Raw genomic sequence first — 12,738 nt, forward strand, 5'->3', positions numbered from 1 at the left:
GCCCTTCAAGGTTTTATTAAACCTCTCAACCAGTCCATTTGACTGGGGGTGATAAGGAGTGGTGAACCGGTAGGTCACTCCACACTCCTTCCACATTGCCCGCATGTAAGCTGACATAAAGTTGGTCCCCCTGTCAGACACAACTTCCTTGGGGAATCCCACTCGGGTAAAGATCCCCATTAGGGCTCTAGCCACCACAGGTGCAGTGACTGTCCTCAGAGGAATTGCCTCTGGGTACCGTGTGGCATGATCCACCAGAACCAGGATGAACCTGTGACCCGCTGTTGTTGGTGGATCTAAAGGCCCTACAATGTCGATGCCCACCCTTTCAAAGGGGGTGCTAACGACTGGAAGTGGTTCCAGGGGAGCCTTTAGCTTTACCCCTGTTTTCCCACTGGCCTGGCAGGATACACATGTCCGACAGTAAGTGTTGGATGCCACTTTCAACTGAGGCCAGTAAAAGTGGAGGACAAGCCGAGCAAAGGTCTTGTCCTGACCTAAGTGTCCTGCCAAGGGTATAGCATGAGCCAATTCCAGCAGAAAGGCTCGGTATTGTTGCGGGACTACCAAGGCCCTTGATGAGCCAGGTAAGGGTACCTTGGGTTCACTGTAGAGGAGTCCATCCTCCCAGTAAATATATATATACCTCTACCAACAATTGCCACATGACCCATCGAACAGTTCAGGGTGAGTGCTTTTGTTCATGAGAGTGGCACCTTATGCACAGTATTGCCCCCCCCCTCGCCCAACATCCGACAAAGTAAAGCAGAGCACTCCGCTCGTGTCAGACACCATTTATTGCATACAACAGACTGGTTTCGGCACTTTGCCTTTTTCATAGTTTGATTCAATAATGTGGGTTCAATTTCACAGCCATTTCTTTTAAGCTTAGTGCTTCGCTTTCATTGGATGATTTATCTGCAGCATAAACTAAACTGCGATGTTGCCATGAATCGGGTGCATTCACTGGGGCCATCTCGTTGTCTGTTGCCCATTCTACCATAACATGGCAATGTTGCTCAAAGCCATGCGCATTCGTTGTTCAATGTTACGGAAACAATCCGTTTTCCTCAGTGGGAACAAATCACATGTTTATTTGGCTTTTTAGTTGCATTTTGCAGTCATCAGTTATCTCCAACAGAATTGACAATTTAATTTCCAGGTCGGTATCCCTCGCCCGGCCACACATAACTCGTTATTGTAGCACAGACCTGCATCAATGATTTTGTAATCTGCTAAAGATCGAAATAAACATGCCAGGACTATTACTTTGCAGACTATTCTCTGTATCGTCAACTGCCCATGTTCGTGCCCCCACTGTGTCTGTTAATGTGACTGACGTCTCACATGTATGAATTTTATTGATCCAATGACTTTAGCACCCGTTTACAAAAGTCGGCCACCATAAAGGACTAGTGCCACACTTATCAATTTTGAATACCTAAATGCTTATGTATATGATTGGTTACTAGACGAGAGTTTAACATCCAACCAGAAGCTGTCCTCTGTACTGTTTGGGTACTGAGATACGGTAGACCTATGAGAGGAATTGTTGGAACCTGAGATGACAGGTCACCTAGGGTAGCCTGGCCTAGGGTAAGACACAATCACTAGAGGCTTAAGCGTAAAGGTTGCAAACCACCCAGCAATAAATCAACGCAAAAACACCCAAAAATGGCACTACACCAATGTTGGAAAAATACGAGCTTGTTTATAAAAATATTCTTTGCTCTTATGTCTTTAGAAATCACAGCTTAGTACATACAGTTGTCATGAAATTAATAATAATACTTTCAGAAGTGCTAACTTACATCACTATCAGCATCAATAGTACATTACATTAGATTCCAGAATTGGTTAGATTTGATTTCTATGAAACTTTTCCCTCTCAACACCACTACCCACCAAAAAGGTACACATCCAATGAGAGGTTTCAGTTATACAAGACGTTTACATCAGTGCCAGCAGCCTCTATGAGGAACTATTACCCCTACTTAATCAGCAGGTACTCTCAGCACAGCATTGGCAGTGGTGCTACTCCCAGATTCTGGTCTAGTAGATGTCTTTCCTCAGACCAGTTAGCAACGTGGTTCTTATCATCCAATTTCACCCCCACCTCCAAGGACACAGTAGGGGGAAAACGACTGGTGAAACTAGATCACTTTATCATGCACTAGTGTTAACTCTCCTTCCCTCAGGAAAGGATCTAGGACACAGTCCTCCCCCTTCACCCCACACTCTCCTTACTGTGCCAAAATTCCGCCCTGTCACGCGGTTAAACCGAGGTCCCAGCCGGTAACTGTTGAGGCGGTTTCCACCCGTCCCGCGAGCTAAACTCAAGGCAGATGCGGGGAGGTCCGGGGAATGTCTCGCCGGTGAGCCGGAGTCACCACTGGTCTCCTCCGCTACCGGCCACACAACCCCAGGGCTGGCGCGAGTAGGTCCGACGGGCGCTAACGAGCGCCGCTTCCAAACCCCTTCGCTCGCTGGCTCTGCCTTCCAGAGCCGGGCGGCTCAACGGGGCATGCGCGAGGGGAAAGTGTCTTCCCGCTGGAGCCCCCGCTCCTCCGCCGACGCCTCCCTGCTACTCCGCCCACTCGGAAATCCACAAGGACTCCTCCAGGACCGCTCCTCACCTCAGGACTGGCAACCACAGCTCCAAATCGGCGCCGCTCACTACGCCAATTCAGGAGCAGTTCAGCTCGACTTCTCTCTGCCTCAGCACTCGTCACGACAGGTAGGAAGAGGGACACTGTGGGATTTTGTCATCAGGGGGAAATGCCAGCAACCGGGGCAGAATTCAATTAAAGAGCGGAGAAAGGGGGCCACAAAGATTAACCCCTCTCCATTTGAGATTCTCTTAGCAACAGTCTCACTAAAGTCTTTTCACTGGGCAGAGGACTGCACTCCACAGTGCTGCAGTCTCCTTCTCCTCTTCACATCCCCATTCTTCCAGTCTGGGGATTGGTCAGGCGCCCAGGGTCTCCAGTAACCCTAAACAGCGGGGACAGGACAAGTAACCCAAGGGGGATAGAGTGGTGGATCAATAGGGCAGCGTCCCAGTCCAGGAGGTCAACCCTTAGTCTAACCTCCCCCCACCTTCTGCTACAGCCTGTCCTCCAGCTGACTCTCTCTGGTAAGACAAAATGGCTGTCCAGCATTCTGCCTTTTATAGGCTGACCCTCAGGGGTCCAGAAGGTTCTGGAATGCCCTATTCTACTCTATGGGACAGGTTCTAGGTTTGTCAGTTGGGACAGTTGGTAGCCACCATTTTGTGACTCCAACTATATTCCTGTCGGAAAAGGCCTCTAGGCCTGAGGTGAAAAACTATGAGGGGGAAAGAACACCTATCCCCTTGACCAACACCTTGAAAAAACTAGTGGACGCAAGAATTAATAAAAGTATGAGGGGCAAAAAGGGGACAAAATAAATAATAAATTGGAGGGACTACGCAAAAAGCCAGACAGGTCTAACACGCGTCCCCCCCCCAGCTGAAAGTGGGGAGAACTACCCAACCCCTTGGGAGTCCTCATCACTAAGGCGGAAATACCTAGAGCGACCGTCTTCGTTGGCGTGGTCAACTCCAGGTCGATGTTCCACCCGGAAGTCCATTCCCTGTAGGGAGATGGACCACCTCAACAGATTGGGATTCTCCCCCTTCATCTGCATTAGCCAACGAAGAGGTCGGTGGTCAGTCTGAACCAGGAAGTGCGAGCCAAACAGGTATGGCCGCAGCTTCTTCAGAGCTCACACCACCGCAAAAGCTTCCCTCTCAATTGCACTCCACGTTTGTTCCCGGGGAAGCAGTCTCCTGGATAGGAAGACCACAGGCTGATCCAGGCCCTCTTCATTTAGTTGCGATGACACTGCCCCAAGGCCATGTTTTGATGCGTCTGTCTGGACAATGAACTCCTTGGAGAAGTCTGGGGCCCTCAGGACCGGTGCTGCACACATTGCCTGCTTCAGTTTCTCAAAAGCTTGCTGACAAGCTTTCGTCCAAACTACCCGTCGAGGTTGTTTCTTTGAGGTGAGCTCTGTGAGGGGCGCTACAATTGTGCCATACCCCTTCACAAAGCGACGGTAGTAGCCTGTGAGGCCCAGGAAAGCTCGGACCTCAGTCTGTGTCTTGGGGGGTTCCCAGGCCATGATTGCCTCAATCTTTGCCTGCATGGGTTGCACTGTCCCCCTACCCACCAAGTGTCCAAGGTACACAACCGACCCCTGCCCAATCTGGCATTTGCTGGCCTTGATTGTCAATCCAGCTTGTTTCAGGGCCTGGAGAACTGCTTGCAAATGTTGCAAATGGTCCTCCCAACTGCTACTGAAGACAGCAATGTCATCCAGGTAAGCAGCAGAGAAACTCTCCATTCCAGAGAGGACCTGGTTCACCAGCCGCTGAAATGTGGCAGGGGCATTTTTGAGCCCAAAGGGCATTACACAAAACTGGAAGTGTCCCTCAGGCGTGGAGAAGGCTGACCTTTCCTTTGCTCCATCTGTCAAGGAGATCTGCCAGCACCCTGAAGTGAGGTCAAAGGTACTTAGGTATTGGGCAGCTCCTAGCCGGTCAATTAATTCATCCGCCCTAGGGATCGGATGAGCATCAGTCTTGGTTACTGAGTTCAGTCCCCGGTAATCCACACAGAACCTCAGTTCTGGTGTGGTGCCTGGTGGAGCGGCTTTTGGCACTAGCACCACCGGACTGGACCAAGGGCTGTTGGAAGGTTCTATAACTCCCAGCTCTAGCATCTTGGCAAACTCTCCATGGATGCTCTCCTTCACCTTGTCGGACAGCCGGTAGGTCTTCGACTTCACTGGTGGGCTGTCCCCTGTGTCCACATCATGGGTACACAGGTGAGTCCTTCCCGGGACAAGGGAGAACAGCGTAGAGTACTGCTCCAGTATCGGGTGGCAGTCCTCCCGCTGCTCAGGAGTTAGAGTGGGAGAGAGAATCACTCCCTCCACTGACCCATCCTTCTCTTGAGACGAGAACAAGTCTGGGAGAGGTTCGCTTTCCGCTTCCTCTTCCCCATCAGTCACCATCATTAAAATGACCTCGGGCCTCTCATGGTGGGGTTTGAGTCGGTTGGCATGCAGCACCCGTAGGGGCTGTCGAGGGGTCTTAAGGTCCACCAGGTATGTGGCCTTACCCTTCTTTTCCAACACTTCAAATGGGCCTGTCCAGCGATCCTGGAGGGCACTAAGCTCCCCAGGTTCCATCACCCACACTTTCTGGCCAGGCTCCAATTCCACCTGGTGAGCATTGTGGTCATACCACTCTTTCATGACTGCCTGGCTGGCCTCCAAGTTGTCAGAAGCTTGCTTCCACAACTTTGCCATTTGGCTCCTGAAGGCCAGCATGTAGCTCACCACATCCTGGGGGGGTTTCCTGGGAGACTTCTCCCAACCATCCTTCACCAGGCTGAGAGGACCGCGTACAGGGTGCCCATACAGAAGTTTAAAGGGGCTGAAGCCCACTCCCTTCTGTGGCACTTCCCTGTAAGAGAATAGCAAACAGGGTAGGAGGACGTCCCATTTCCTCCTCAGGCTTTCGGGCAGACTTCTGATCATGCCCTTCAAGGTTTTATTAAACCTCTCAACCAGTCCATTTGACTGGGGGTGATAAGGAGTGGTGAACCGGTAGGTCACTCCACACTCCTTCCACATTGCCCGCATGTAAGCTGACATAAAGTTGGTCCCCCTGTCAGACACAACTTCCTTGGGGAATCCCACTCGGGTAAAGATCCCCATTAGGGCTCTAGCCACCACAGGTGCAGTGACTGTCCTCAGAGGAATTGCCTCTGGGTACCGTGTGGCATGATCCACCAGAACCAGGATGAACCTGTGACCCGCTGTTGTTGGTGGATCTAAAGGCCCTACAATGTCGATGCCCACCCTTTCAAAGGGGGTGCTAACGACTGGAAGTGGTTCCAGGGGAGCCTTCAGCTTTACCCCTGTTTTCCCACTGGCCTGGCAGGATACACATGTCCGACAGTAAGTGTTGGACGCCACTTTCAACTGAGGCCAGTAAAAGTGGAGGACAAGCCGAGCAAAGGTCTTGTCCTGACCTAAGTGTCCTGCCAAGGGTATAGCATGAGCCAATTCCAGCAGAAAGGCTCGGTATTGTTGCGGGACTACCAAGGCCCTTGATGAGCCAGGTAAGGGTACCTTGGGTTCACTGTAGAGGAGTCCATCCTCCCAGTAAATATATATATACCTCTACCAACAATTGCCACATGACCCATCGAACAGTTCAGGGTGAGTGCTTTTGTTCATGAGAGTGGCACCTTATGCACAGTATTGCCCCCCCCCCTCGCCCAACATCCGACAAAGTAAAGCAGAGCACTCCGCTCGTGTCGGACACCATTTATTGCATACAACAGACTGGTTTCGGCACTTTGCCTTTTTCATAGTTTGATTCAATAATGTGGGTTCAATTTCACAGCCATTTCTTTTAAGCTTAGTGCTTCGCTTTCATTGGATGATTTATCTGCAGCATAAACTAAACTGCGATGTTGCCATGAATCGGGTGCATTCACTGGGGCCATCTCGTTGTCTGTTGCCCATTCTACCATAACATGGCAATGTTGCTCAAAGCCATGCGCATTCGTTGTTCAATGTTACGGAAACAATCCGTTTTCCTCAGTGGGAACAAATCACATGTTTATTTGGCTTTTTAGTTGCATTTTGCAGTCATCAGTTATCTCCAACAGAATTGACAATTTAATTTCCAGGTCGGTATCCCTCGCCCGGCCACACATAACTCGTTATTGTAGCACAGACCTGCATCAATGATTTTGTAATCTGCTAAAGATCGAAATAAACATGCCAGGACTATTACTTTGCAGACTATTCTCTGTATCGTCAACTGCCCATGTTCGTGCCCCCACTGTGTCTGTTAATGTGACTGACGTCTCACATGTATGAATTTTATTGATCCAATGACTTTAGCACCCTATTACAAAAGTCGGCCACCATAAAGGACTAGTGCCACACTTATCAATTTTGAATACCTAAATGCTTATGTATATGATTGGTTACTAGACGAGAGTTTAACATCCAACCAGAAGCTGTCCTCTGTACTGTTTGGGTACTGAGATACGGTAGACCTATGAGAGGAATTGTTGGAACCTGAGATGACAGGTCACCTAGGGTAGCCTGGCCTAGGGTAAGACACAATCACTAGAGGCTTAAGCGTAAAGGTTGCAAACCACCCAGCAATAAATCAACGCAAAAACACCCAAAAATGGCACTACACCAATGTTGGAAAAATACGAGCTTGTTTATAAAAATATTCTTTGCTCTTATGTCTTTAGAAATCACAGCTTAGTACATACAGTTGTCATGAAATTAATAATAATACTTTCAGAAGTGCTAACTTACATCACTATCAGCATCAATAGTACATTACATTAGATTCCAGAATTGGTTAGATTTGATTTCTATGAAACTTTTCCCTCTCAACACCACTACCCACCAAAAAGGTACACATCCAATGAGAGGTTTCAGTTATACAAGACGTTTACATCAGTGCCAGCAGCCTCTATGAGGAACTATTACCCCTACTTAATCAGCAGGTACTCTCAGCACAGCATTGGCAGTGGTGCTACTCCCAGATTCTGGTCTAGTAGATGTCTTTCCTCAGACCAGTTAGCAACGTGGTTCTTATCATCCAATTTCACCCCCACCTCCAAGGACACAGTAGGGGGAAAACGAATGGTGAAACTAGATCACTTTATCATGCACTAGTGTTAACTCTCCTTCCCTCAGGAAAGGATCTAGGACACAGTCCTCCCCCTTCACCCCACACTCTCCTTACTGTGCCAAAATTCCGCCCTGTCACGCGGTTCAACCGAGGTCCCAGCCGGTAACTGTTGAGGCGGTTTCCACCCGTCCCGCGAGCTAAACTCAAGGCAGATGCGGGGAGGTCCGGGGAATGTCTCGCCGGTGAGCCGGAGTCACCACTGGTCTCCTCCGCTACCGGCCACACAACCCCAGGGCTGGCGCGAGTAGGTCCGACGGGCGCTAACGAGCGCCGCTTCCAAACCCCTTCGCTCGCTGGCTCCGCCTTCCAGAGCCGGGCGGCTCAACGGGGCATGCGCGAGGGGAAAGTGTCTTCCCGCTGGAGCCCGCGCTCCTCCGCCGACGCCTCCCTGCTACTCCGCCCACTCGGAAATCCACAAGGACTCCTCCAGGACCGCTCCTCACCTCAGGACTGGCAACCACAGCTCCAAATCGGCGCCGCTCACTACGCCAATTCAGGAGCAGTTCAGCTCGACTTCTCTCTGCCTCAGCACTCGTCACGACAGGTAGGAAGAGGGACACTGTGGGATTTTGTCATCAGGGGGAAATGCCAGCAACCGGGGCAGAATTCAATTAAAGAGCGGAGAAAGGGGGCCACAAAGATTAACCCCTCTCCATTTGAGATTCTCTTAGCAACAGTCTCACTAAAGTCTTTTCACTGGGCAGAGGACTGCACTCCACAGTGCTGCAGTCTCCTTCTCCTCTTCACATCCCCATTCTTCCAGTCTGGGTATTGGTCAGGCGCCCAGGGTCTCCAGTAACCCTAAACAGCGGGGACAGGACAAGTAACCCAAGGGGGGTAGAGTGGTGGATCAATAGGGCAGCGTCCCAGTCCAGGAGGTCAACCCTTAGTCTAACCTCCCCCCACCTTCTGCTACAGCCTGTCCTCCAGCTGACTCTCTCTGGTAAGACAAAATGGCTGTCCAGCATTCTGCCTTTTATAGGCTGACCCTCAGGGGTCCAGAAGGTTCTGGAATGCCCTATTCTACTCTATGGGACAGGTTCTAGGTTTGTCAGTTGGGACAGTTGGTAGCCACCATTTTGTGACTCCAACTATATTCCTGTCGGAAAAGGCCTCTAGGCCTGAGGTGAAAAACTATGAGGGGGAAAGAACACCTATCCCCTTGACCAACACCTTGAAAAAACTAGTGGACGCAAGAATTAATAAAAGTATGAGGGGCAAAAAGGGGACAAAATAAATAATAAATTGGAGGGACTACGCAAAAAGCCAGACAGGTCTAACACGCGTCCCCCCCCCCAGCTGAAAGTGGGGAGAACTACCCAACCCCTTGGGAGTCCTCATCACTAAGGCGGAAATACCTAGAGCGACCGTCTTCGTTGGCGTGGTCAACTCCAGGTCGATGTTCCACCCGGAAGTCCATTCCCTGTAGGGAGATGGACCACCTCAACAGCTTGGGATTCTCCCCCTTCATCTGCATTAGCCAACGAAGAGGTCGGTGGTCAGTCTGAACCAGGAAGTGCGAGCCAAACAGGTATGGCCGCAGCTTCTTCAGAGCTCACACCACCGCAAAAGCTTCCCTCTCAATTGCACTCCACGTCTGTTCCCGGGGAAGCAGTCTCCTGGATAGGAAGACCACAGGCTGATCCAGGCCCTCTTCATTTAGTTGCGATGACACTGCCCCAAGGCCATGTTCTGATGCGTCTGTCTGGACAATGAACTCCTTGGAGAAGTCTGGGGCCCTCAGGACCGGTGCTGCACACATTGTCTGCTTCAGTTTCTCAAAAGCTTGCTGACAAGCTTTCGTCCAAACTACCCGTCGAGGTTGTTTCTTTGAGGTGAGCTCTGTGAGGGGCGCTACAATTGTGCCATACCCCTTCACAAAGCGACGGTAGTAGCCTGTGAGGCCCAGGAAAGCTCGGACCTCAGTCTGTGTCTTGGGGGGTTCCCAGGCCATGATTGCCTCAATCTTTGCCTGCAGGGGTTGCACTGTCCCCCTACCCACCAAGTGTCCAAGGTACACAACCGACCCCTGCCCAATCTGGCATTTGCTGGCCTTGATTGTCAATCCAGCTTGTTTCAGGGCCTGGAGAACTGCTTGCAAATGTTGCAAATGGTCCTCCCAACTGCTACTGAAGACAGCAATGTCATCCAGGTAAGCAGCAGAGAAACTCTCCATTCCAGAGAGGACCTGGTTCACCAGCCGCTGAAATGTGGCAGGGGCATTTTTGAGCCCAAAGGGCATTACACAAAACTGGAAGTGTCCCTCAGGCGTGGAGAAGGCTGACCTTTCCTTTGCTCCATCTGTCAAGGAGATCTGCCAGCACCCTGAAGTGAGGTCAAAGGTACTTAGGTATTGGGCAGCTCCTAGCCGGTCAATTAATTCATCCGCCCTAGGGATCGGATGAGCATCAGTCTTGGTTACTGAGTTCAGTCCCCGGTAATCCACACAGAACCTCAGTTCTGGTGTGGTGCCTGGTGGAGCGGCTTTTGGCACTAGCACCACCGGACTGGACCAAGGGCTGTTGGAAGGTTCTATAACTCCCAGCTCTAGCATCTTGGCAAACTCTCCATGGATGCTCTCCTTCACCTTGTCGGACAGCCGGTAGGTCTTCGACTTCACTGGTGGGCTGTCCCCTGTGTCCACATCATGGGTACACAGGTGAGTCCTTCCCGGGACAAGGGAGAACAGCGTAGAGTACTGCTCCAGTATCGGGTGGCAGTCCTCCCGCTGCTCAGGAGTTAGAGTGGGAGAGAGAATCACTCCCTCCACTGACCCATCCTTCTCTTGAGACGAGAACAAGTCTGGGAGAGGTTCGCTTTCCGCTTCCTCTTCCCCATCAGTCACCATCATTAAAATGACCTCGGGCCTCTCATGGTGGGGTTTGAGTCGGTTGGCATGCAGCACCCGTAGGGGCTGTCGAGGGGTCTTAAGGTCCACCAGGTATGTGGCCTTACCCTTCTTTTCCAACACTTCAAATGGGCCTGTCCAGCGATCCTGGAGGGCACTAAGCTCCCCAGGTTCCATCACCCACACTTTCTGGCCAGGCTCCAATTCCACCTGGTGAGCATTGTGGTCATACCACTCTTTCATGACTGCCTGGCTGGCCTCCAAGTTGTCAGAAGCTTGCTTCCACAACTTTGCCATTTGGCTCCTGAAGGCCAGCATGTAGCTCACCACATCCTGGGGGGGTTTCCTGAGAGACTTCTCCCAACCATCCTTCACCAGGCTGAGAGGACCGCGTACAGGGTGCCCATACAGAAGTTTAAAGGGGCTGAAGCCCACTCCCTTCTGTGGCACTTCCCTGTAAGAGAATAGCAAACAGGGTAGGAGGACGTCCCATTTCCTCCTCAGGCTTTCGGGCAGACTTCTGATCATGCCCTTCAAGGTTTTATTAAACCTCTCAACCAGTCCATTTGACTGGGGGTGATAAGGAGTGGTGAACCGGTAGGTCACTCCACACTCCTTCCACATTGCCCGCATGTAAGCTGACATAAAGTTGGTCCCCCTGTCAGACACAACTTCCTTGGGGAATCCCACTCGGGTAAAGATCCCCATTAGGGCTCTAGCCACCACAGGTGCAGTGACTGTCCTCAGAGGAATTGCCTCTGGGTACCGTGTGGCATGATCCACCAGAACCAGGATGAACCTGTGACCCGCTGTTGTTGGTGGATCTAAAGGCCCTACAATGTCGATGCCCACCCTTTCAAAGGGGGTGCTAACGACTGGAAGTGGTTCCAGGGGAGCCTTCAGCTTTACCCCTGTTTTCCCACTGGCCTGGCAGGATACACATGTCCGACAGTAAGTGTTGGATGCCACTTTCAACTGAGGCCAGTAAAAGTGGAGGACAAGCCGAGCAAAGGTCTTGTCCTGACCTAAGTGTCCTGCCAAGGGTATAGCATGAGCCAATTCCAGCAGAAAGGCTCGGTATTGTTGCGGGACTACCAAGGCCCTTGATGAGCCAGGTAAGGGTACCTTGGGTTCACTGTAGAGGAGTCCATCCTCCCAGTAAATATATATATACCTCTACCAACAATTGCCACATGACCCATCGAACAGTTCAGGGTGAGTGCTTTTGTTCATGAGAGTGGCACCTTATGCACAGTATTGCCCCCCCCCTCGCCCAACATCCGACAAAGTAAAGCAGAGCACTCCGCTCGTGTCAGACACCATTTATTGCATACAACAGACTGGTTTCGGCACTTTGCCTTTTTCATAGTTTGATTCAATAATGTGGGTTCAATTTCACAGCCATTTCTTTTAAGCTTAGTGCTTCGCTTTCATTGGATGATTTATCTGCAGCATAAACTAAACTGCGATGTTGCCATGAATCGGGTGCATTCACTGGGGCCATCTCGTTGTCTGTTGCCCATTCTACCATAACATGGCAATGTTGCTCAAAGCCATGCGCATTCGTTGTTCAATGTTACGGAAACAATCCGTTTTCCTCAGTGGGAACAAATCACATGTTTATTTGGCTTTTTAGTTGCATTTTGCAGTCATCAGTTATCTCCAACAGAATTGACAATTTAATTTCCAGGTCGGTATCCCTCGCCCGGCCACACATAACTCGTTATTGTAGCACAGACCTGCATCAATGATTTTGTAATCTGCTAAAGATCGAAATAAACATGCCAGGACTATTACTTTGCAGACTATTCTCTGTATCGTCAACTGCCCATGTTCGTGCCCCCACTGTGTCTGTTAATGTGACTGACGTCTCACATGTATGAATTTTATTGATCCAATGACTTTAGCACCCGTTTACAAAAGTCGGCCACCATAAAGGACTAGTGCCACACTTATCAATTTTGAATACCTAAATGCTTATGTATATGATTGGTTACTAGACGAGAGTTTAACATCCAACCAGAAGCTGTCCTCTGTACTGTTTGGGTACTGAGATACGGTAGACCTATGAGAGGAATTGTTGGAACCTGAGATGACAGGTCACCTAGGGTAGCCTGGCCTAGGGTAA

This window comes from Lissotriton helveticus, chromosome 7 (assembly GCF_964261635.1).
Source record: "Lissotriton helveticus chromosome 7, aLisHel1.1, whole genome shotgun sequence".
NCBI classification, from domain to species: domain Eukaryota; kingdom Metazoa; phylum Chordata; class Amphibia; order Caudata; family Salamandridae; genus Lissotriton; species Lissotriton helveticus.